Below are 24,411 nucleotides of genomic sequence, written 5' to 3'. Positions count from 1 at the left end.
AGTAAGGGAAGGGGGTAGCGGGACAGTCCTGGTACCCACGGGTACGGAGGTGTAACGGTGATAGCTCACAATCCTCGAGCTCGGTGTTCGGATGGGTCAGACCGCGGCAGCGCCGGCAGGTCCCGAAGAGGTCGTAGGTGGCAACGGGCCGCGGCAGCGCCAGCAGGTCCCAACGAGGATGAAGGTTACAACGGGCCGCGGCAGCGCCAGCAGGTCCCACGAGAATGCAGGTTGCAACGGGCCGCGGCAGCGCCAGCAGGTCCCACGAGGATGAAGGTTACAACGGGCCGCGGCAGCGCCAGCAGGTCCCACGAGGATGAAGGTTGCAGAGGGCCGCGGCAGCGCCAGCAGGTCCCACGAGGATGAAGGTTGCAGAGGGCCGCGGCAGCGCCAGCAGGTCCCACGAGGATGAAGGTTGCAGAGGGCCGCGGCAGCGCCAGCAGGCAGGACAATAGTTCACAAGGCAGGGCTGTGGCAGCGCCAGCAGTCCGTCAAGGATGAGTTCGTCGCGGTGTCTCTCGACTCCAGGATACAACTGCCTTCCTGTCCTGGGGCGGCCTCAGTTATAGGTCTGGCGCCCTTTGATGTCCGGACCCTCGCTCTTGGAGGTCGGGAGGTCTGGGATGAGGGAGTCCAGACACCCAGCAGGGGGGTGGAGCCAGCGCCCGAGGAGGCTGCGGGTGCTCGGCACCTGGCGGGGGAGAGCCATCGACACTTCTTACTCCCATTGACCTGCCAAGTGGTCCGTTCACCTCCTGGGTGGAGGGTGGTGCCGGGATGTCGGGGCCTGGCCAGGCCCAGGGTTGGGGTCGGGCTGAGGCCGCGCGGCCGCGTGGTGCCGTGTCCAAGATGGCGGCTGGGCCGGGCAATGGTGCTGACGGTGGCCGGGCCCTGTCCTGCGGGGAGGGAGCGAGCCCTTCATGTGGCCTGTCCAACATATCCTCAGAAGCCTCTGTCTCCCAGTCCTTGTACCTCAGTCGCCTCGGTCTCCCAGGCCCTGTCCCTCAGACGCCTCTGTCTCCCAGTCCTTGTATCTCTTGCTATCTTCAGACGCCTCTGTCTCCCAGTCCTTGTAGCTCTTGCTATCTTCAGACGCCTCTGTCACTCAGGCCCTGTACCTCAGTCGCCTCTGTCTCCCAGGCCCTGTCCCTCAGACGCCTCTGTCTCCCAGTCCTTGTATCTCTTGCTATCTTCAGACGCCTCTGTCTCACAGTCCTCGTATCTCTTCCTAACCTCAGACGCCTCTGTCTCACAGTCCTTGTATCTCTTCCTAACCCCAGACGCCTCTGTCTCCCAGTCCTTGTATCTCTTCCTAACCTCAGACGCCTCTGTCTCCCAGTCCTTGTATCTCTTGCTATCTTCAGACGCCTCTGTCTCCCAGGCATTGTATCTCCTCCTAACCCCAGACGCCTCTGTCTCCCAGTCCTTGTATCCCCTCCTAACCTCCGAGGCCTCTGTCTCCCAGTCCTTGTATCTCTTGCTATCTTCAGACGCCTCTGTCACTCAGGCCCTGTACCTCAGTCGCCTCTGTCTCCCAGGCCCTGTCCCTCAGACGCCTGTCTCCCAGTCCTTGTATCTCCTCCTAACCTCAGACGCCTCTGTCTTCCAGTCCTTGTATCTCCTCCTCACCTCAGACGCTTCTGTCTCCCAGTCCTTGTATCTCCTCCTAACCTCAGACGCCTCTGTCTCCCAGTCCTTGTATCTCCTCCTAACCTCAGAGGCCTCTGTCTCCCAGGCCCTGTCCCTCAGACGCCTGTCTCCCAGTCCTTGTATCTCCTCCTAACCTCAGACGCCTCTGTCTTCCAGTCCTTGTATCTCCTCCTCACCTCAGACGCCTCTGTCTCCCAGTCCTTGTATCTCCTCCTCACCTCAGACGCCTCTGTCTCCCAGTCCTTGTATCTCCTCCTAACCTCAGACGCCTCTGTCTCCCAGGCCTTGTATCTCTTCCTTACCTCAGACACCTCTGTCTCTTGGGTCTTGTATCTCCTCCTAAACTCAGATGCCTCTGTCTCCCAGTCCTTGTATCTCCTGCTAACCTCAGTTGCCTCTGTCTCCCAGGCCTTGTATCTACTCCTAACCTCAGATGCCTCTGTCACCCAGTCCTTGTATCTCCTCCTAACCTCAGATGCCCCTGTCTCCCAGTCCTTGTATCTCTTGCTATCCTCAGACGCCTCTGTCTCCCAGTCCTTGTATCTCTTGCTATCTTCAGACGCCCCTGTCTCCCAGTCCTTGTATCTCTTGCTATCTTCAGTCGCCTCTGTCTCCCAGTCCTTGTATCTCTTGCTATCCTCAGACGCCGCTGTCACTCAGGCCCTGTACCTCAGTCGCCTCTGCCTCCCAGTCCTTGTATCTCCTCCTCACCCCAGACGCCTCTGTCTCCCAGTCCTTGTATCTCTTGCTATCTTCAGACGCCCCTGTCTCCCAGTCCTTGTATCTCTTGCTATCTTCAGTCGCCTCTCACTCCCAGTCCTTGTATCTCTTGCTATCTTCAGACGCCCCTGTCTCCTAGTCCTTGTATCTCTTGCTATCTTCAGTCGCCTCTGTCTCCCAGTCCTTGTATCTCCTGCTATCTTCAGACGCCCCTGTCTCCCAGTCCTTGTATCTCTTGCTATCCTCAGACGCCCCTGTCTCCCAGTCCTTGTATCTCTTGCTATCTTCAGACGCCCCTGTCTCCCAGTCCTTGTATCTCTTGCTATCCTCAGACGCCTCTGTCTCCCAGTCCTTGTATCTCTTGCTATCTTCAGACGTCCCTGTCTCCCAGTCCTTGTATCTCTTGCTATCTTCAGTCGCCTCTGTCTCCCAGTCCTTGTATCTCTTGCTATCTTCAGTCGCCTCTGTCTCCCAGTCCTTGTATCTCTTGCTATCTTCAGACGCCCCTGTCTCCCAGTCCTTGTATCTCTTGCTATCTTCAGTCGCCTCTGTCTCCCAGTCCTTGTATCTCTTGCTATCTTCAGACGCCCCTATCTCCCAGTCCTTGTATCTCTTGCTATCCTCAGACGCCCCTGTCTCCCAGTCCTTGTATCTCTTGCTATCTTCAGACGCCCCTGTCTCCCAGTCCTTGTATCTCTTGCTATCTTCAGACGCCCCTGTCTCCCAGTCCTTGTATCTCTTGCTATCCTCAGACGCCTCTGTCTCCCAGTCCTTGTATCTCTTGCTATCTTCAGACGCCCCTGTCTCCCAGTCCTTGTATCTCTTGCTATCTTCAGTCGCCTCTGTCTCCCAGTCCTTGTATCTCTTGCTATCTTCAGTCGCCTCTGTCTCTCAGTCCTTGTATCTCTTGCTATCTTCAGACGCCCCTGTCTCCCAGTCCTTGTATCTCTTGCTATCTTCAGTCGCCTCTGTCTCCCAGTCCTTGTATCTCTTGCTATCTTCAGACGCCCCTGTCTCCCAGTCCTTGTATCTCTTGCTATCCTCAGACGCCCCTGTCTCCCAGTCCTTGTATCTCTTGCTATCTTCAGACGCCCCTGTCTCCCAGTCCTTGTATCTCTTGCTATCTTCAGACGCCCCTGTCTCCCAGTCCTTGTATCTCTTGCTATCCTCAGACGCCTCTGTCTCCCAGTCCTTGTATCTCTTGCTATCTTCAGACTCCTCTGTCTCCCAGTCCTTGTATCTCTTGCTATCCTCAGACGCCCCTGTCTCCCAGTCCTTGTATCTCTTGCTATCCTCAGACGCCCCTGTCTCCCAGTCCTTGTATCTCTTGCTATCTTCAGACGCCCCTGTCTCCCAGTCCTTGTATCTCTTGCTATCTTCAGACGCCCCTGTCTCCCAGTCCTTGTATCTCTTGCTATCCTCAGACGCCCCTGTCTCCCAGTCCTTGTATCTCTTGCTATCCTCAGACGCGTCTGTCTCCCAGTCCTTGTATCTCTTGCTATCCTCAGACGCCTCTGTCTCCCAGTCCTTGTATCTCTTGCTATCTTCAGACGCCCCTGTCTCCCAGTCCTTGTATCTCTTGCTATCCTCAGACGCCCCTCTCTCCCAGTCCTTGTATCTCTTGCTATCCTCAGACGCCTCTGTCTCCCAGTCCTTGTATCTCTTGCTATCTTCAGACTCCTCTGTCTCCCAGTCCTTGTACCTCAGTCAACTTTCCCTCCCAGGCCCTGTCCCTCAGAAGCCTCTGTCTCCCAGTCCTTGTATCTCCTCCTAACCTCAGACGCCTCTGTCTCCCAGTCCTTGTATCTCCTCCTCACCTCAGACGCCTCTGTCTCCCAGTCCTTGTATCTCCTCCTAACCTCAGACGCCCCTGTCTCCCAGTCCTTGTATCTCCTCCTCACCTCAGACGCCTCTGTCTCCCAGTCCTTGTATCTCCTCCTAACCTCAGAAGCCTCTGTCTCCCAGTCCTTGTATCTCCTCCTAACCTCAGACGCCTCTGTCTCCCAGTCCTTGTATCTCCTCCTCACCTCAGACGCCTCTGTCTCCCAGTCCTTGTATCTCCTCCTAACCTCAGACGCCCCTGTCTCCCAGTCCTTGTATCTCCTCCTCACCTCAGACGCCTCTGTCTCCCAGTCCTTGTATCTCCTCCTAACCTCAGACGCCTCTGCCTCCTAGTCCTTGTATCTCCTCCTCACCTCAGACGCCTCTGTCTCCCAGTCCTTGTATCTCCTCCTAACCTCAGTCGCCTCTGTCTCCCAGGCCTTGTATCTCTTCCTTACCTCAGACACCTCTGTCTCTTGGGTCTTGTATCTCCTCCTAAACTCAGATGCCTCTGTCTCCCAGTCCTTGTATCTCCTGCTAACCTCAGTTGCCTCTGTCTCCCAGGCCTTGTATCTACTCCTAACCTCAGATGCCTCTGTCACCCAGTCCTTGTATCTCCTCCTAACCTCAGACGCCTCTGTCTCCCAGTCCTTGTATCTCTTGCTATCTTCAGACGCCCCTGTCTCCCAGTCCTTGTATCTCTTGCTATCTTCAGTCGCCTCTGTCTCCCAGTCCTTGTATCTCTTGCTATCCTCAGACGCCGCTGTCACTCAGGCCCTGTACCTCAGTCGCCTCTGCCTCCCAGTCCTTGTATCTCCTCCTCACCCCAGACGCCTCTGTCTCCCAGTCCTTGTATCTCTTGCTATCTTCAGACGCCCCTGTCTCCCAGTCCTTGTATCTCTTGCTATCTTCAGTCGCCTCTCACTCCCAGTCCTTGTATCTCTTGCTATCTTCAGACGCCCCTGTCTCCTAGTCCTTGTATCTCTTGCTATCTTCAGACGCCCCTGTCTCCCAGTCCTTGTATCTCTTGCTATCCTCAGACGCCCCTGTCTCCCAGTCCTTGTATCTCTTGCTATCTTCAGACGCCCCTGTCTCCCAGTCCTTGTATCTCTTGCTATCTTCAGACGCCCCTGTCTCCCAGTCCTTGTATCTCTTGCTATCCTCAGACGCCTCTGTCTCCCAGTCCTTGTATCTCTTGCTATCTTCAGACTCCTCTGTCTCCCAGTCCTTGTATCTCTTGCTATCCTCAGACGCCCCTGTCTCCCAGTCCTTGTATCTCTTGCTATCCTCAGACGCCCCTGTCTCCCAGTCCTTGTATCTCTTGCTATCTTCAGACGCCCCTGTCTCCCAGTCCTTGTATCTCTTGCTATCCTCAGACGCCTCTGTCTCCCAGTCCTTGTATCTCTTGCTATCTTCAGACGCCCCTGTCTCCCAGTCCTTGTATCTCTTGCTATCTTCAGACTCCTCTGTCTCCCAGTCCTTGTACCTCAGTCGACTTTCCCTCCCCGGCCCTGTCCCTCAGACGCCTCTGTCTCCCAGTCCTTGTATCTCTTGCTATCTTCAGACTCCTCTGTCTCCCAGTCCTTGTACCTCAGTCGCCTCTGTCTCCCAGGCCTTGTATCCCCTCCTAACCTCAGACGCCTCTGTCACTCAGGCCCTGTCCCTCAGACGCCTCTGTCTCCCAGACCTTGTATCTCTTGCTATGTTCAGACGCCTCTGTCACTCAGGCCCTGTCCCTCAGTCGCCCCTGTCTCCCAGGCCTTGTATCTCCTGTTCAGACGCTTCTCCCTCCCAGGCCCGGCTCTGAGAGGCTCTCCCAGGAGTGTCAGCCCCCCGCCTGGAGCCCGAGGGTCGTCTCCCTTGTGTTACCAGCACTGATGCAATGTCCCGCTCTTGCCGGCTCGGTGTGAAATTGCTGGTCGCTTCTAATTTACAAACTGCCTTTACATTGATTAATAACACATGACTGCGGGCCTCGCGCCGCCCCACCCGACGCCTTCCCTCTTTCCATCTCACGCCCCGGCCTTTCTTCATTCCTGGTTTCATGCTTAAGGATAATAATCCCCACTGTCATTCTTGGTCTTTAATTATATACATATTTTATTCCTTTATTTTTATTCGTTGATAATGCTCTGATATCCTTCCTTGAAGTTCCTTCTGCCACGTTTTCTTTATTTGCCCCTTTCTTTATGTTTCCTTTGCAATTTTCCCTATTTTCCCACGTTTATTTTAGTCTTCCTTTCTTCGTTTCTCCCTGGTTTTCTTCCTTTATTCATTCAGTATTGCACATGCTTTTCTTTCTCCCTTTGTCCACCCCTTGCTTCAGTGTTAACAATTTTGTCTACTTTTTAGGTCTGCCTAGAGACAGCTTTAGCCAGGCTCAAATACCAGCTCCAAGTGCAGCTGGCTGCTGGGAATCCCCTTCGCTGGTCTATGCGGGGGCTATTTTTTAAAAAAATTTAATATTTGTTATTGCGAGTATAGGGGAGTCACTTTTAAGAGTTTGCATGATTTATTTTTCTTTTCTTTCTTAGTTTGAAGCCCGCCAGACAGCACATCTGTCTGATTGCAAAGACTTCTTGGGGACGTGTAATGTAATGTGTATACTTGTAAAGCGCACTGTTGCCAGCCGGCGTCCCGGCGCTGGAGACCGCTGGGGAACCCGTCCTGGCTTTCCCTGTGAGATGGTCCCTGCTGGGAATCCCCAAGGTGGAACCAGGCATCCCTGGCGTTGATGGGGCCGTTGTGGAGATTAGGCAAGCTAATGCCCAGAGTTGCCGAGTGTGATCCCTGGTTAGAGTAGGCACCGAGGCGAGAATTATCGAGTCCGCTGACCCTGGTCCACGACCCTGCCGCGTCGGGAATCGAACCCTGGTCCCGGACCGATTTCTGCTTCCGGGTCTGCCGCCTCTAACCAGTGAGCCACTCCACTCACGTGCTGAAAGCTTACCTAGAAATGCACTCCAGCCATTGCTTACCATTGTCTTGGTGTTTTGTAACTCACATTTCCTTGCTTTCTGTTCACTGGCTTTATTTGTCTTAGGCCGTCCAGCATGTCTGTGTCCCTCCTGTGCAGCATAGCTCGTTTATCACTTCTCTGACTGGCTCCGTGTATTCTTCCACGAGTACTTGTTTTCTCAGAACTCTTTTTAGGTCTCGCCTGTCGATGCGCATGCGCATCGAGCAAGCGAGACTATAGGGGCTCATCCAGACTTTATCTAACTTGCAAGGAATCGTGGCGATTCCTTGCAGTGCCCGTGACTTTTAAGCTCAATGCGCATGTGCATTGAGCTTAAAAGCGCGTGCACATGCCCCCAGCCGCCTGCCTTGCCTACTCTCTCTCACAGCCTCCCCCAGCTCCGCCCCCTCACTACTTGATTGCACGGCCGCTAGGCCGTGCCTCCCCTACTCTCCTCCCCCCTCCTCCTCTCCTCCCCTGCCTGCCTGCCGCTAGGCCGTGCCTCCCCTACTCTCCTCCCCCCTCCTCCTCCTACTGCCGTGTCGCACCTCTCCCCTCTCCGCCCCCTCCCCTGCCAGCCGTGTTTGTTTATTTTACCCGCCGTGTCTCTGCTGCTTCCCCCTGTCCTGTCTCTCCTCCTCTCCCTCTCTATACCCTCCCCCTCCCCCCCACCACTCCCATCAAGTCCCTCTGGCCCTTCCCTCCTCCCCGGACCCCTCATCCCCTGCCCCCTCCTCCCCTGCCCCCTCCACCCTTTCTTGTCTATTGCACTTCTCTGCCATCTGTCTTTTCTTGCGGAGTGATGCTGGCTTTCACAGCATGCCGAGCTGCTGCGTGCGTCCCTTCTACATTAACTGGCTCCTCTCTCTTCACCGACCACTTTGGCGATCGGCGTCCTGAAGCAGCAGGTAGAACAGTGTGAAACAAGCAACAGGGACCGATGCTGGGGATTAACCTTCCGCAGACCAAAGCCACCCGACCTGTATAACTCTGTGTCAGTGGTGCGTAGTGTCCTGTGGCCGCATCCAACACTTCCTGTGCAGTGCATATCTGCCCTGGTGAAAATACTTTCTCCGGGGAGTTTCCAGCAGTTTAATTGACAAGGTTTCTTTCTTTATTGTATTAGCTATACTGATTTCCCACGCTTTATGTGCAAACATAAACACGGCCTTGTGCCTATGACAGCATTGGTGTTGGTCAAATATGTGCTTTTCTAAGTTGCTGTATTTGGAAAATATACTGTTTCTACTTGTGCCAGTATACCCCTCACTGCTCTTTTGTTACTTAATTCGCTCCGACTCACACAGCCTGTGTGTTACAGTCGACTGCCCCCGCCCTCCACCTTCCTCATTACTGTGTCTGAAAGGCCCGGCTTGTTCACACCCACATGCCGCTCTGCCCCGCTCCGCCCCCTCCCCTGAGTCATCCTGCCTGCCCCTTCCCGCCGTGTCGCATTTCTCCTCCCCCCTCCCCTCTCCCCTCTCTTCCCTCCGTCTTGTTCTCATTCCCTACCACAGCTTCCTTTGACAAGGTTTCTTTCTTTATTGTATTAGCTATACTGATTTCCCACGCTTTATGTGCAAACATAAACACGGCCTTGTGCCTATGACAGCATTGGTGTTGGTCAAATATGTGCTTTTCTAAGTTGCTGTATTTGGAAAATATACTGTTTCTACTTGTGCCAGTATACCCCTCACTGCTCTTTTGTTACTTAATTCGCTCCGACTCACACAGCCTGTGTGTTACAGTCGACTGCCCCCGCCCTCCACCTTCCTCATTACTGTGTCTGAATCTTGGTTGCTTCTCTGCATGTTTTTAACAACATGAAGATTTTGGTGCATATCACACTAAAATCTGCACCTACGGGTAGCACTATACTCTTTCCCGTTAAATTCTGGAGGGTAAATTCTGGCGAGATACCCGATAATACAAGGTGCAGTAAATACTTAACTCGTAAGTGCGACCCCTGTGCAAACAGGGGTTTACACAGGAGTTGGACAGCACCGCTCATGTCCGTTCCGCTCGTAATCAGAGCTATATTGTCTAGTCCCCAGCTTTATTTTATTAATTCATTTTTAATATTTCTGTTAGTCCAATTAGCTCCCCTGAAGCACACCTAGACTACAACAACCAGAATGCATTGGCATCATAAATAAAAGACAAGAAGAGTATTTATCCTACACAAAGTCCTTCAGTAAACTGTCAGGTGTGAGAGGTAATGTTTCTTAAATTTACATGGAACGTTAGTTGACCAAAACTCCTTAATGTGCTCTCTCATTCCTGGACCAGTGTATTCACTTTGGCCATACGCAGTACATTTATCCTCCCGCAAATCTCTCCAAACAACCAATCACCTTCCAGATAAGGTCAGACTGGACGTTTTGTTTGCTAAAAAGAGAGCATAAGATTACATAGCGGGCTTGGTGAGGCTTCCTACGCCCTCCTGTCCTGATGTTTGCACAGACAACTGATTTGTGGATGTACACAGAATAGGGCCGTCTTTATTTACAAGGTAAATTTGAAATTATTTGCTGAAATCAACAATTCATAGTCTGCATTGACCTGTCACCGAATATTTTAAAATATTCAAGATGACACATGAAACAGCTTTGTAATATCGAGTTCGAGGCATGTGGGCTGCTAAATTCATATCTTAGCATTAGATCGCCGCCTAGTGTTGGGCTCGGATGATTGCACATTGTTGTCCTGGAAGAGTCTTCGAAGTATCCTGAGATAGGTGGCTCCTCCCCTGGACTACAGTGCGCATGGGCATCGGCTCCATCCCCAGATTGTTTTTTTCCGCCATTGGGTTCGGATGTGGTTTCGACGTCTTACTGTCGGAACCAAGTAAAACTATCTTTTACCGGCCAAAAGGCCTCGATTTTCTTGCGTCGGTATTGTCTGCGCTCGGTCTCGAGTCTTCCGTCTCTTGAAGCCGGAATAAGCGGAGTTTTCTTCGCTTTCTAAACTTTGAGGCCTTCTCATCGCGACACGACAGCAAGCCTTTACGGACATGGAGCGGAGCCCGTTCAAGTACTGCCCGCTCTGTGGGTCTAAGTACCCACACATCGATCTACACCCTGTGTGTAACAAGTGCCTTTCACCGGACCACGACGACGGCAAGTGCAAGGCCTGTGCACAGTTCCGCTCCAAGAAAACTCTCAAGCTTCGGCGCGCGGTGCGCTTGGAAGCTAGGCAAGCGGCCCCGGATCCGGAGAACATCTTCGGCGACCCGGAAGAAGAGGTCCAGGGTCACCTTCTACAAATCTCCCCCTCACAGTCGGAGGTCGAGGCGGATCCGGGTGACGACGACGGAGTCGCGGGTCCGGTCCTCGAGTACGTCGAAGAGGTAGGAGACGACGATGAAATTTATGGGGCCGCGGCGGACAGCTCTGCGGACGAGCTCTGCCCCGAAAGTTTCGAGGACGACCGGGACACGGGATCGCCTGTCGGCCTTACCCTGGACCCGTTGCCGCAAGCCACAGCCCCGCCTTCAGGCCCGGCTTCGGACTCACTTGCTGGGCACGATGTTTCGAAACCGAAACTGAAACCGTCGGGGTCGTCAACACCTAAAATGGCCGACCCGAAATCGAAACTGAAACCAAAGGACTCGAGTGTTCCTAAGATGGCTGCCGTGCCTGTGAAGAAGTCGGTGCCCGTCACCCCGTCGGCTCCGTCGACCTCCGGTCCGCAGAAGCCGAGGAAGTCGGTCGATTCCGACGCTCCGAAATCGAAGCCGACGCCCGATGAAGGGGCCCCCAAGAAAGATAGTCGGCTCGGATCAACGGCTCCGGCGCCGTCCAAGCCCGCCAAGGTCGGCTCCAAAGAGGCTACGCCCAAGAAGTCGGCGCCCCGGCCTCAAGATTCGGAGGACCCGAAGAAGGTTTCCGCGCCCAAACCGCACAAGGCCCGCGAGGGCGTCGGATCCGAGGGACCGCTCAAAGCATCCTTGTCGGCGACAAAACCGACTGGCAGTGTACCGTCCCCTATTGCGGAGTCACTGCAGAGAATCAGGGAGAAGGCCCTTGCTCCATCGGCTCCGATGCCATCACCGCAGCCGCAAAAGGACGCTCCGGCTAAGCCTTCGGGGAAACTCCTTTTTCTCTTGCCACCTAAGGAGGCGCCGAAAGCGTTTTCGACGAAATCGGCTCCGAAGCAGGTTTCCTCACTGCCAGACCCTCTTCCACGTCGTGTACTCGAATCGGTGGACGATTCAGAGCATTTCATCGATGCTGCCACCGGCAAGCTGACCCTCTATAAACGGAAGATCACTTCGGAGCCGGTGGACCCCTACGTCATCCCGTTGAAGAAGAAGAGGGTGCCCCTTGACGCCGTAGGCCTCACGGAGCCGATTCAGCCTCCTCCAAGACGGAGCCCTACTCCCTCCCCAGAACACTCTGTGGGGGAGGAAGATGATGAGGATGAACAGTACAATTTCCCCATCGATGACCCTGATGTACAACCAGATTCATACGACGACTCTGGTGACCAAAACACCCAGGGGGCGGGCCAAGACCCGCAGACCTTTAATGCACGTGCATCCCCGACTGAGGACTCAGCAGGATTTCATGCACTAATTGAACGGGCGGCGGCCAATCATGATGTGGACATGCATGCCGACCCGGTTGAGGAAGACTTCCTTTTTGACACCTTTGCCATATCTGAGAGGACAGTAAAAACACTTCCTATGCTGAAAGGTGTTCTCAAACATGCTGGAGACATTTTTAAGGAGCCTACGAGGGCTAGAGTGGTCAACCCTCGCATTGAAAAGAAGTACAGGCCTGCTCCTGCGGACCCCGTCTACATCCGGGGACAGTTGCCACTGGACTCTCTTGTGGTTGCCAATGCCAGGAAACGTGCCAACTCCCAGACAACGGGTGAAGCTCCTCCCCCGGACAAGGAGTCCAAAGTGCTTGAGGCAGGAGGCAAAAGAGTGGCTGCACAGGCGGCAAACTTTTGGCGCATCGCAAATACACAGGCGCTCCTGGCGCGTTATGATAGGGCGCACTACGACACCCTAGAACAAATTATACAACACCTGCCCCCACAGTTCCAAGAAGGCACCAAGATGCTTATTGAGGAAGGGAAGCTAATATCAAACGCAGCCATCAAGTGTGCACTTGACGCTGCGGACACAGCTGCTAGGGCTATCAACACTAGCGTTATGCTGAGAAGACAAGCCTGGCTCCGCATCTCAGGGTTCAAGCAGGATATTCAGACGACAATTCTGAATCAGCCGGTCAATCCTGATAGTCTGTTTGGTCCGGATGTTGACACCACCTTAGAGAAGATAAAGAAGGACACGGAAACTGCTAAATCTATGGGGGCTCTGCAGTCCCAACAGTTTCGTGGCGGCAATTTTCGTCGCTCAGGTGCACGTGGAGTCACCAGAGGACAGATGGGTCAACAATCCCAGTTCTCCAAAGGTGGGGCGCAAGCCTCGTTCACTAAGCAGACCAAGGGAGGTTATAGGAACAACAGCAACAGAGGTCGCGGCAGAGGAAACAACAGCTCCCGCACCTCTACTCCGAGCAAACAGTGACTCTCTGTCACTGCCCCCCGACCACCTAACACCTGTCGGGGGGAGACTGCAGCAGTTCCTGCCCGTCTGGAGAAACATCACCACAGACAGGTGGGTGCGACAATTAGTTCAGTATGGTTATTGCCTAGAGTTGAAGTCCACTCCACCCAACATCCCACCAAGGCAAAGGCCTATGTCCGCAGAGCACTTGCACTTATTGCAGCAGGAAGTAGTGGCGATGCTGCAAAAAGGCGCAATCGAGCTCGTGCCGGTGGGGGAGGAAGGCACAGGGGTATATTCCCTGTACTTCCTTATTCCAAAGAAGGACGGTTCTCTCAGGCCCATTCTCGATCTACGTCCCCTCAACCTGTACATACTATCGGAACATTTCCACATGCTTACACTGCAGCAGATTCTTCCCTTGCTAAACCAGGGAGACTTCTTAGCAACCTTAGATCTCAAGGATGCTTATTTCCATATTCCACTACACCCGTCACACAGGAAATATCTCAGGTTCACTATTCAAGGCAGGCACTACCAGTTCAAAGTCCTACCCTTCGGAGTCACAACAGCCCCGAGGGTGTTCACCAAGTGTCTAGCGACAGTGGCGGCGCACCTCAGGAGGCAGAATATCCATGTCTACCCCTACCTAGACGACTGGCTCGTACAAGCCAAGTCGGAGCAACAGTGCGCCGCAGACATGTCGACTACAATTCGCCTGCTTCACGATCTGGGTTTCTCCCTGAACTACCCAAAATCGCATCTCCAGCCGGCACATGTCCGGCAGTTCCTGGGTGCTACGATCAACACCCTGACAGCCATGGCTCAGCCAAACCAAGTCAGAATCGACAGCATTCAGTCGCTGATCCAACGATTCAGACCACAACACTCCCTGCCAGCGAGAGTGTTCATGCAGTTGATAGGCATGATGGCCTCCTGCATCTTCATAGTCCCTCACGCACGGTTGCATATGCGCCCGCTCCAGGAGTGCTTAGCGAATCAGTGGACACAGGCTCGTGGGCAATTGACAGACCTAGTGTTGGTTACCAGTCGGGCATACGACTCTCTGCATTGGTGGACTCCACACAACCTTTGCAAGGGCCGACTGTTCCAAGAGCCTGTGCCGCAGATTATCCTGACAACGGACGCATCTCTCCAGGGATGGGGAGCTCATGTGCTCACTTACACAGTGCAGGGACTATGGACGACGCAGCAACAGAAGATGCACATCAACTATCTGGAACTGATGGCAATCTTCATGGCGCTCAAGTCCTTCATTGTACATCTGAGCAACAAGGTCGTGCTAGTCCGGACGGACAACATGACCGCGATGTACTACATTCAAAAGCAGGGAGGCACCCACTCGCCACAGCTGTCTCATCTGGCTCAGAGCATGTGGAAGTGGGCCATTCAGAGGAACATCTTCCTCATGGCAGAACACCTCCCGGGCAAGGACAATCAGATGGCGGATCTGCTCAGCAGATACAGCCATCAGATGCACGAGTGGGAGATACACCCTTCTGTTCTCCACCCGTTCTTCCAAAAGTGGGGTCATCCGGAGATAGACCTGTTCGCAACAAAGGAGAACGCAAAATGCCGACTCTTTGCCGCCAGGTTCCCTCACCCACAGTCGCAGGGGAATGCGATATGGATGAACTGGTCAGGCAAATTTGCATACGCTTTTCCGCCAGCCCCTCTAATACCGCTGGTCGCAAGAAAGCTAAGGCAGCACTCCATGACTCTCGTCCTGGTTGCTCCAACGTGGGCGCGCCAAGCTTGGTACACCACGTTCCTCGAACTCTCGGTGGTGCCGCATCAAAGACTGCGCCTCACACCCAGTCTTTTGACGCAGAACCATGGAGACATTCAGCATCCAGATCCACGACAGCTCAACCTGGCGATCTGGCTCCTGAAGTCCTAGAGTTTGGATACCTTAACCTACCTCCAGAATGCATGAGTATCATCAAGGAGGCGAGGAAACCTACTACTAGAGCATGCTATGCTGCTAAGTGGAAGCGTTTTGTCATCTACTGTACGTCCAATGACATCAACCCGCTAGATGCATCTATTCCCAACATCATCTGTTATCTGTTACATCTCTACAAGTGCAATCTGGCGTACACTTCCATTAGGATACATCTCTCAGCCATAGCGGCTTATCTTCAGAACAGGCAGCACCTCTCTGTCTTCAGGGTGCCCGCCATTAAAGCCTTCCTTGAAGGTCTGAAGAGAGTCATTCCCCCAAGAACTCCACCAGCTCCGGTGTGGAACCTCAACGTCGTTCTCACCAGACTGATGGGGCCACCATTTGAGCCACTGCACTCGTGTGAGCTCCAATTCCTTACGTGGAAAGTGGCCTTTCTGATAGCTATTACGTCTCTGAGGCGTGTCAGTGAGCTGCAAGCGCTCACCATACAAGAGCCGTTCATTCAAATTCACCCAAATAGGGTGGTGCTACGCACTAACCCTAAATTCCTTCCTAAGGTGGTGTCACAGTTTCATCTTAATCAAACTATTGACTTGCCAGCATTCTTTCAAAACCCGCAAACGGTGGCGGAAAGAATGCTCCATACCTTAGATGTACGGAGGGCGTTGATGTACTACATAGACAGAACACAACCCTTTAGAAAGACAAAACAACTCTTTGTTGCCTTCGCACCACAACACAAAGGCAACCCAATTTCTAAAGCAGGGATAGCCAGGTGGATTGTTAAGTGCATCCAGATATGTTATCAGAAAGCCAAGCGCACTTTAACAATACCCCCCAGAGCGCACTCCACACGCAAACTGGGGGCATCCATGGCTTTCCTAGGGAACATTCCTTTAGAGGATATTTGCAGAGCAGCCACGTGGGTCACACCACATACCTTCACAAAACACTACTGTGTTGATGTGCATTCCAAGCAGCAAGCAGCTGTAGGACAGGCTGTTCTTAAGACACTTTTTCAGGTTTCTGCAGCTGGCACGGGCAACCGCCGCTGATGGAGGGACTGCTATGTATTCTATGCTAAGATATGAATTTAGCAGCCCACATGCCTCGAACTGAATATGCTACTTACCAGTATGCATCTGTTCTTGGCATGTAGGGCTGCTAACATTCATATCGCCCGCCCTCCTCCCCGGTGCCTGTCGCAGCTGCAGATATACTATTGTATTTATTCATTAGCATGGACATCCTTTACACTTTCACTCCATCTCCTGCCACAATGGCGAAAAACAATCTGGGGATGGAGCCGATGCCCATGCGCACTGTAGTCCAGGGGAGGAGCCACCTATCTCAGGATACTTCGAAGACTCTTCCAGGACAACAATGTGCAATCATCCGAGCCCAACACTAGGCGGCGATCTAATGCTAAGATATGAATGTTAGCAGCCCTACATGCCAAGAACAGATGCATACTGGTAAGTAGCATATTCAATACAGCAGCTGCATCACAACATTCATGGTCAAGCACCCATTTTTTTTTGGGGGGGGGGGCAGTGGGAGGCAGTCCTGGGTAGAATTCTTGTCCAGGGCTTCCAAGTTTTCAACTTACTTATGTGTGACATTTGCATGTTTGCATTATATGTGACATAACAATGTCTTTTGTGTGACACTTCATCACAAATCGACTTATTGGCATGCAGCAGAGAATCAGTCATAGCAGTGTAAAATGTGGCTCTGAGCAGCACATTAAATTATATTCAGGCAGTGTCATTGCTTCAAGCTAAGAGCGAAGCTCGAGTGTTCTATGACGTCACTCAGAACCCTGAATTGAAAAATATCCACCTAATTAACGTTTTACCCATCTATAACTTTATGTTATTTATCTCCATCAAAACCTCCTGCCCCTGCTTTCAAATGCTATGAAGGGGCAGATGAGTAATTGAGGAGTCATGCATAACCTGGCCTTTCATCCCTTTACCAAATCTATAAAATGAAGGGAAAAAAAACCTTACCTCCCACCCTCACTCACTCTCACTCTCACTCACCCTCAACCCCTCACTCACCCTCAACCCCTCACTCACCCTCACCCTCACTCACCCTCAACACCTCACCCTCACACAGTGCAATAGGTCTCAGAGGATTTTTAGTTAAAGCTTTTACAATTGTTTATGGCTTTTTTGATTTGTAATTCTTTAGCATTGGCTACAAGAAATAAAAATGCTAAAGATTTACAACAAAAAACCCATAAACAATTCTAAAAGCACTAACTCTAATGCTGCGAGACCTATTGCATTTCCAATGCTTGTTTTGAGGCCTCGCCTACCTACCAACGGCGCGTGCACTGTTGCTGCAGTCGGTATTGTTTACCATAAGGGCTTGGGGCACGCCCATTGCTTTCCATAGGTTGGCTTCATTTTCGCTCTTCTTTGCTGCCTCCTAATTGACCAGAGCATTCCAACATCACTTCCTCTTCTTTTCTGCAGAGCATGGACCAATTGTTAGTTGATTTAGCTTGAAGTCCTTCAGCTGCCCACACCCTGTACGCATTGCGATTTAGCTACTATTTTCTATATTTGATCGACCTTCGACCCGTTATCTGCGTTGCTTCTTCCCTCCCATCTTGTGCTTCATATTGCTTCTTTCACACTCACCCCTTACACCCCATGCTCTTTGTTTCTTCTTTCCGTCCCTCCCCTTGCTTCATGTTACATCTTTCCCTCCCACCCCTGTGCTCAGTGTTGCTAATTTCGCTTCCACCCTTGTGCTCCGTGTTGCTTTTTTCCCTACCACCCTCTGTTCTCTGTGTTGCTTCTTTTTCTCTCCCACCCCAAGCTCCGTGTTGCTTCTTTACCTCCCATTCCGTGCTCCTTGTTGCTTCCTCATGTTTGTGCTCTGTGGATGCTCAGGGGTTCGGCAAGGGCGAGGTCGGTGGATCGGAGGTTTCTCTTGGGAACGTGGAAAAAGGTCCTATTGTTGAGATGTTGGGTGTTGTGGAGGCATTTGTAGGCATGGGTGAGTATCTTGAACATTACTTAGTTCTCAACAGGGAGCCAGTGGAGGTTCCGCAGGTGTGGGTGATGTGTTTGTGTCGAGGAATACAGAGGACGAGTCTGGCTGCAGTGTTCTGTATGTTATGGAGTTTGTGGAGTAAAGATTTGTTGATCCTGGTGTAAAAGGCATTTCCGTAGTCCAGTCTGCTGGTTATGAGTCCGTGGGTGATGGTTTTCCTCGATTGGGGGAGATCCATTTGAAGGTCTTTCGGAGGATGCGGAGGGTGTTGAAGCAGGTGACGGCGTTAACCTTTCGGGTCATGGAGAGGAAGGAGTTGAGTATGATGCTGAGTTTTTGGGTGTGGTCTGTGGGGGTGGGAGGGCTGCCGAGGGGTATGGACCACCAGATGTTTTCCCATGCCGAGGGGGAAGGTCCAAGGACGAGGATCTCTGTCTTTTCCGAGTTGAGTTTCAGGCAGCTGCTGCTCATCCAGGATGCGATGTCCTTCATTCCTTCCTGGATGTTGAGGTTGGTAGTGATGGGGTCCATGGTGAGGGAGAGGATGAGCTGGGTGTTGTCAGCGTAGGCTACTATGCGGAGTCTGTCCTGTTGTCTGTTTTCCACCTCCCAAAGGGGAAAAAAGTGCTAAGACGCAGCCAGCACTGCCAGCATCATAGCGCTTTTATTCTAACTTTACTTTTAGCCATGCTGCACAGCCATGCAGCTATAAATCAGAGCTAAAAGACATTGGCAAAGCCAATAGCTCTCACATCGGTGCAAGCTATTGGCCTAGCATATGCTTTTTTAGGTCTCAGATAGCGATGGCAGCGTGCATGCGCTGCTCGCGGCATTTGAGCTTCTTGGAATCAATACAGATTCCAAAGTTGTGTTTCTGCTCCGCTTGCAGTTTTCATTCGTGCGTGTCGTTTGGCGTCACAAATTATGCAAAAGCAGGTGCAATGATTGCACCGGAGGTATTTTAATCCCTACTGGTTGCCACCCTGTCCACTTTTGGCCCCGCCCCCGATACTGGATCTTTTACTGGCGACAGAACACAGTGGGTTTTATAATGACTGTTGGCACTTTTTTCTTTTTTCCTTTGTTTGCGTGTGGGCTGTGCATTTACTCGTGGGTGACATTTAATAATGTGCTTTACATGAGTACCAGTTATCTTACATTGGAGCGCTTTACATGAGACCGAGTTACATTATACAAGGACACATTCGATTTTGGTAGGCACGGGATACAACAATAGCCGTGCTGCGTAGTGGTGTAGATTGGCACAGTACCCGTACCTTTACTACGAACATCAGATGGTTCTTGACGAATTGGAGCAATCCGCCTGAAAGAGGCACAAAAGCACCAGTAAACACAGTTTATATAAACAGCCTGACATACATCCAGGAAACGAAAGTACTCACAGCGGTCATACGGGCTCACGGGCAGCCATACAATCGGTTCTCAGTGATACCAACAACCTAACAATCCATAATGAATTGCGCGTGGCCTCTGATGGTTAGATTGTGAGCCAATACCGCACTTAAAAACGGAACCTTTTTAACAAATCTATAACCATATTCTTTCCCCCCAACCACCACCACCATGTCCAACACCACCACCACAGCCACCACAGCCACCATCATCACTACCACCACTACCAATGCCACCACCACCACGTCCACCACATTCACCACAACCATGTCCACCACCACCACGTCCATTACCACATCCACCAACATGTCCACCTGTCCACGACCACGTCCACGACCACGTCCACCACCACATCCACCACCATGTCCACCACCACATCCACTGCCACATCCACCACCATGTCCACCACCACATCCACCACCATGTCCACCACCACTACCACCACCACGTCCACCACCACCATGTCCACCACGTCCACCACCATGTCCACCACGAGCACGTCCACCACCTGTCCACCACCACCACGTCCACCACCACATTCACCACCACCATGTCCAGCACGTCCACCACCAGCACGTCCACTACCATGTCCACCACTACATCCACCACCAGCATGTCCACCACCACCATGTCCACCACCACATCCACCACCACGTCCATCATCAGTACATCCACCTCCACCATGCCCACATCCACGTCCATCACGCCCACCACCATCACGTCCACCACGCCCACCACCATCACGTCCACCACCACCATCACCACGTCCACCGCCACCATCACCACGTCCGCCACCATCACCACGTCCGCCACCATCACCACGTCCGCCACCATCACCACGTCCGCCACCATCACCACGTCCGCCACCATCACCACGTCCGCCACCATCACCACGTCCGCCACCATCACCACATCCTCCACCACGTCCACTACCACCACGTCCACCTCCATCATGTCCAATAACGACCACGACCACATCCACCACCACGTCCACCACCACCACGTCCACCACCAACACATCCACCCCCACCACGTCCACCACCACCACGTCCACCACCAACACATCCACCCCCACCATATCCACAACCACCACATCCACCGCCACGTCCACCACATCCACCACATCCATGTCCACCACCACGGTCACCACATCCACCACCACCACGTTCACCACCACCTCCACAATCTCCACCACCACCACATCCACCCCGACCACCACGTCCACTACAACCACGTCCACCACCACGCCCACCACCACGTCCACCACCACTACGTCCACCACTCTGTCCACAACTATGTCCACCACCTTCACCACCATGTCCACCATGCCCACGTCCACCATGTCCAGCACCACCACATCCACCACCACCATGTCCATCACCACCATGTCCACCACCACCGCGTCCACCACCACCGCGTCCACTACCACGCCTCCACCACCACCATGTCCACCCCACCACCACGTCCACCCCCACCACCAAGTCCACCACCACATTCACCCCACCACCACGTCCACCCCACCACCTACTCCACCACCACATCCACCACCACGTCCATGTCCACCACCACGACCACGTCCTCCACTACCACCATGTCCATCACCACATCCAACACCACCACCTCTACCACCACGTCTACCACCACGTCCACCACCACATCCACCACCGCCACTTCCACCTCCACTACCATGTCCACCAGCACGTCCACCCCGACCACCACATCCACTACAACCACATCCTTCACCACCACCACATCCACCACCATGTCCACCACCATGTCCACCACCACGTCCACCACCACTGTCCACCACCACTGTCCACCACCACTATGTCCACCACCACTATGTCCACCACCACTATGTCCACCACCACTATGTCCACCACCACTATGTCCACCACCACGTCCAACACCGCATCCAGCACCACTACCTCCACATCCACCACCACATCCACCACCACCACGTCCTCCACCACCACCATGTCCACCACCATGTCCATCACCACGTCCACCACCACGTCCACCACCACGTCCACCACCACATCCACCATCACCATGTCCACCACCACATCCACCACCACATCCACCACCGTGCCCACCACCACCGTATCCACCACCGCGTCCACGTCCACCACCACCACGTCCACCGCCAACACATCCACCACCACATCCACCAACACTACATCCACCACCACCACATCCACCACTACGTCCATGTCCACCACCACAGTCACCACATCCACCACCACCACGTCCACCCCGACCACATCCACTACAATCACGTCCTCCACCACCACCATGTCCATGTCCACCACCACCACCACGTCCTCCACCACCACCACTACATCCACCACCACATCCACCACCACCATGTCCACCACCACCACATCCACCACCACCACCACATCACCACCACCACCATGTCAACATCCACCACCACCACGTCCACCACATCCACCACTGCGTCCACCACCATCACATCCACTACCACTTCCGCCACCTCCACCACTACCACGTCCACCACCACATCCACGTCCACCACCACATCCACCACCACGTCCATGTCCACCACCACGGTCACCACCCACCACCACCTCCAGCACCACCATGTCCAGCACCTCCACCACTACAATGTCCACCACATCCACCATAACCACCACGTCCACCATAACCACCACGTCCACCATCACACCACAACCACCACCACCACAACCACATCCACCACCATGTCCTGCACCACCACATTCACCACCACGTCCTCCTCCACCACCACCACCATGTCCACCACCACCACCACGTCCACCACCACCACGTCCACCACCACCACCACGTCCACCACCACCACGTCCACCACCACCACGTCCACCACCACCACGTCCACCACCACCACGTCCACCACCACCACGTCCACCACCACCACGTCCACCATGTCCACCACATCCACCATGTCCACCACATCCATGACCACCACGTCCACCACCACCACATCCACCAGCATGTCTACCACCGCTACCACTTCCACCACTACCACTTCCACCACCACATCCACTACCAACACGTCACCACCAACACGTCCACCAACACCACCACATCCACCACCACCTAGTCCACCACCACCAACACCACATCCTCCACCACCTGTTACAGGTAAAGTGTTACTGGAGGGCAGGGGTAATAGGAGTGTCAACCCCGGCTGTACATGGGACATTTGAGGATGCATTGGGTGTGAGAAGATGGGAATAGGGGCTAGAAGTATTACACCAGACCCAAGATACATTTTGATAAGGCGCAATGTCACAGGTGCTCCTGTAAAAGCACTCGCAGCATCTGTACCTCACAGTGGCATACCTGCATGAGCCACTCGCTCAAAGCAAGCATTGGCATAGCCAATAGGTCTTGCCTTTGGGACCTTATAAATGTTTAGCCATGCAACACTTAATATTGTTGCACCAAGGATATTTGTGCTGGATAACTAAACACTTATAAGGTCCCAAAGGCGGGACCTATTGGCTATGCCAATGCTTGTCTTTTTCATGACCACCCCCTTTATGAATTGAGCCGGGCCGAAGACGGCTGTAATGCCAGAAACCGGTCCCCGGAAGCTTGTTTCCTTTCCAGTAAAGAATTGGCTTGGTAGTTTGGTCTGCCCTGTTCCCATGATGCACTGGGCCAGGGTCAGACTAATTTGCATGTAGCCAGGTTCTGAGCTGGGATGGTGCAGTGAGCTAAAAAACGGTGATGGATCAAGCCCTGATCTTTTGACTGGGTAGGAGTGTTCTGCTTAATTCAGATACTCTGTCCATCACCACCCTTTTTATGAATCGTTTTGGCCACCACAAGTGTGGAAGGGTATTCTCAGATGCGAGTCCCTTGCTCACTGCACCATCAGGATTCAAGCAAGCCGGACCGAAGACGGCTGTAATGCCAGAAACCGGTCCCCGGAAGCTTGTTTCCTTTCCAGTAAAGAATTGGCTTGGTAGTTTGGTCTGCCCTGTTCCCATGATGCACTGGGCCAGGGTCAGACTAATTTGCATGTAGCCAGGTTCTGAACTGGGATGGTGCAGTGAGCTAAAAAACGGTGATGGATCAAGCCCTGATCTTTTGACTGGGTAAGAGTGGTCTGCTTAATTCAGATACTCTGTCCATCACCACCCCCTTTATGAATTGTCTTTTTCATGAGGCGCTCCATGAGAGTGTATGTATTTTCAGCTGTATCCCCGTATGCTAGTTCAGAAAGCAGTAAATGTGCTGTATGTCTTTGAAAAGGGTTCTTGTTTCCTATCTTTCTGCATCACCGATTCTACTTCTCTCTGACACCAGCAGTCCACCAATCATGCGTGCTTGTGAGGAACAATATTCCATCTATGAGCTTGTTTATTTTAGGAGTGGTGGGTGCTGAGCACCCCCAAAATAATAATGTTCAGATTTGTTGAGCACTAGAGGCATTTAAATTTTGTTTTTATCTCGTCACATTTGCTGTGTTTTAAAAGACAGGTCAAATATCGGGCTCTGTCTTCTGAGAAATTGCTGCTTATTCTTTCTAAAGGGATCTTGGTTTTTACCTTTCTTTTGGGACGATTTTGCTGGGTACTGGGAGTGAAAAAGGAAAAGCTGTAGGATGATTTCTAGCCCACTAAAGGGAAAAAGGCCCTCCCTAAATTATTTTTAGGTCCTAGAGGAGGGAGGGAAGAAGACGCCGAATGTGGTAGGAACCTCTATGCCGACATTTTCAATTTATCAAACGACAACTAAGGTTCTATATTACCACAACACCCTTGTTGTATTAATCTATCTAGACGTATATCATAACATTTAATTTGAACATCAAACTTTTTGTAAATTTCAAAACATTTCCTTATACGTATCATTATTGTTATGTTTTTTTGCATGAACACATATCTCTAAAAATTATTACAAAGGTACATACATTTGTGACACTTGAATACGAAATTTTCATAAATAATTTCTTGTAGGTATCACTCCATAATATATAACGTAGGACATCCCAAAATACACAAAAATGTATTAAAACTGACTCATCATCGTGAATGATGAGTTTCATTCACGCGTGACTCGCTAAAGGTAGCGATAGCAAGCAGAGAATGCTTACCCCAGGGTGCGGAATAGGGCAGTCACTCAGATACAGCATAGTGCAATATTGACAAATCTGTATCTCTTCTAGAGACTAGAGGTATAAGTTAGAAGGCAGTATGGAATGAAACCCACAAAATAACTCCACAACTAATGGTCAGTACCATATACATTTTTCAGCCTACCTACAACCACCTGACATTCATCTGTCCCCTGACCGCCACTGCTGGCATCAATGCATCCCTCAGCCGCATGGCATACCAATATGATGTGGCTCCTGTGTAAATGTTTGAGAGTACCCAT

At 52.4% G+C, this 24,411-nt stretch overlaps 1 protein-coding gene across 1 annotated transcript in view; it reads left to right on the top strand.

The window, feature by feature from the left end:
• Positions 1-24,411, top strand: part of PTGFRN (prostaglandin F2 receptor inhibitor) — a 443,807-nt gene that overhangs the window by 278,231 nt on the left and 141,165 nt on the right. The window lies entirely within an intron of this gene.

The sequence above is a fragment of the Lissotriton helveticus genome, chromosome 8, assembly GCF_964261635.1.
Source record: "Lissotriton helveticus chromosome 8, aLisHel1.1, whole genome shotgun sequence".
Lineage (NCBI taxonomy): Eukaryota > Metazoa > Chordata > Amphibia > Caudata > Salamandridae > Lissotriton > Lissotriton helveticus.
Note: the sequence above shows the minus strand (reverse complement) of the source record. Positions and strands in the feature narration are given on the sequence as shown.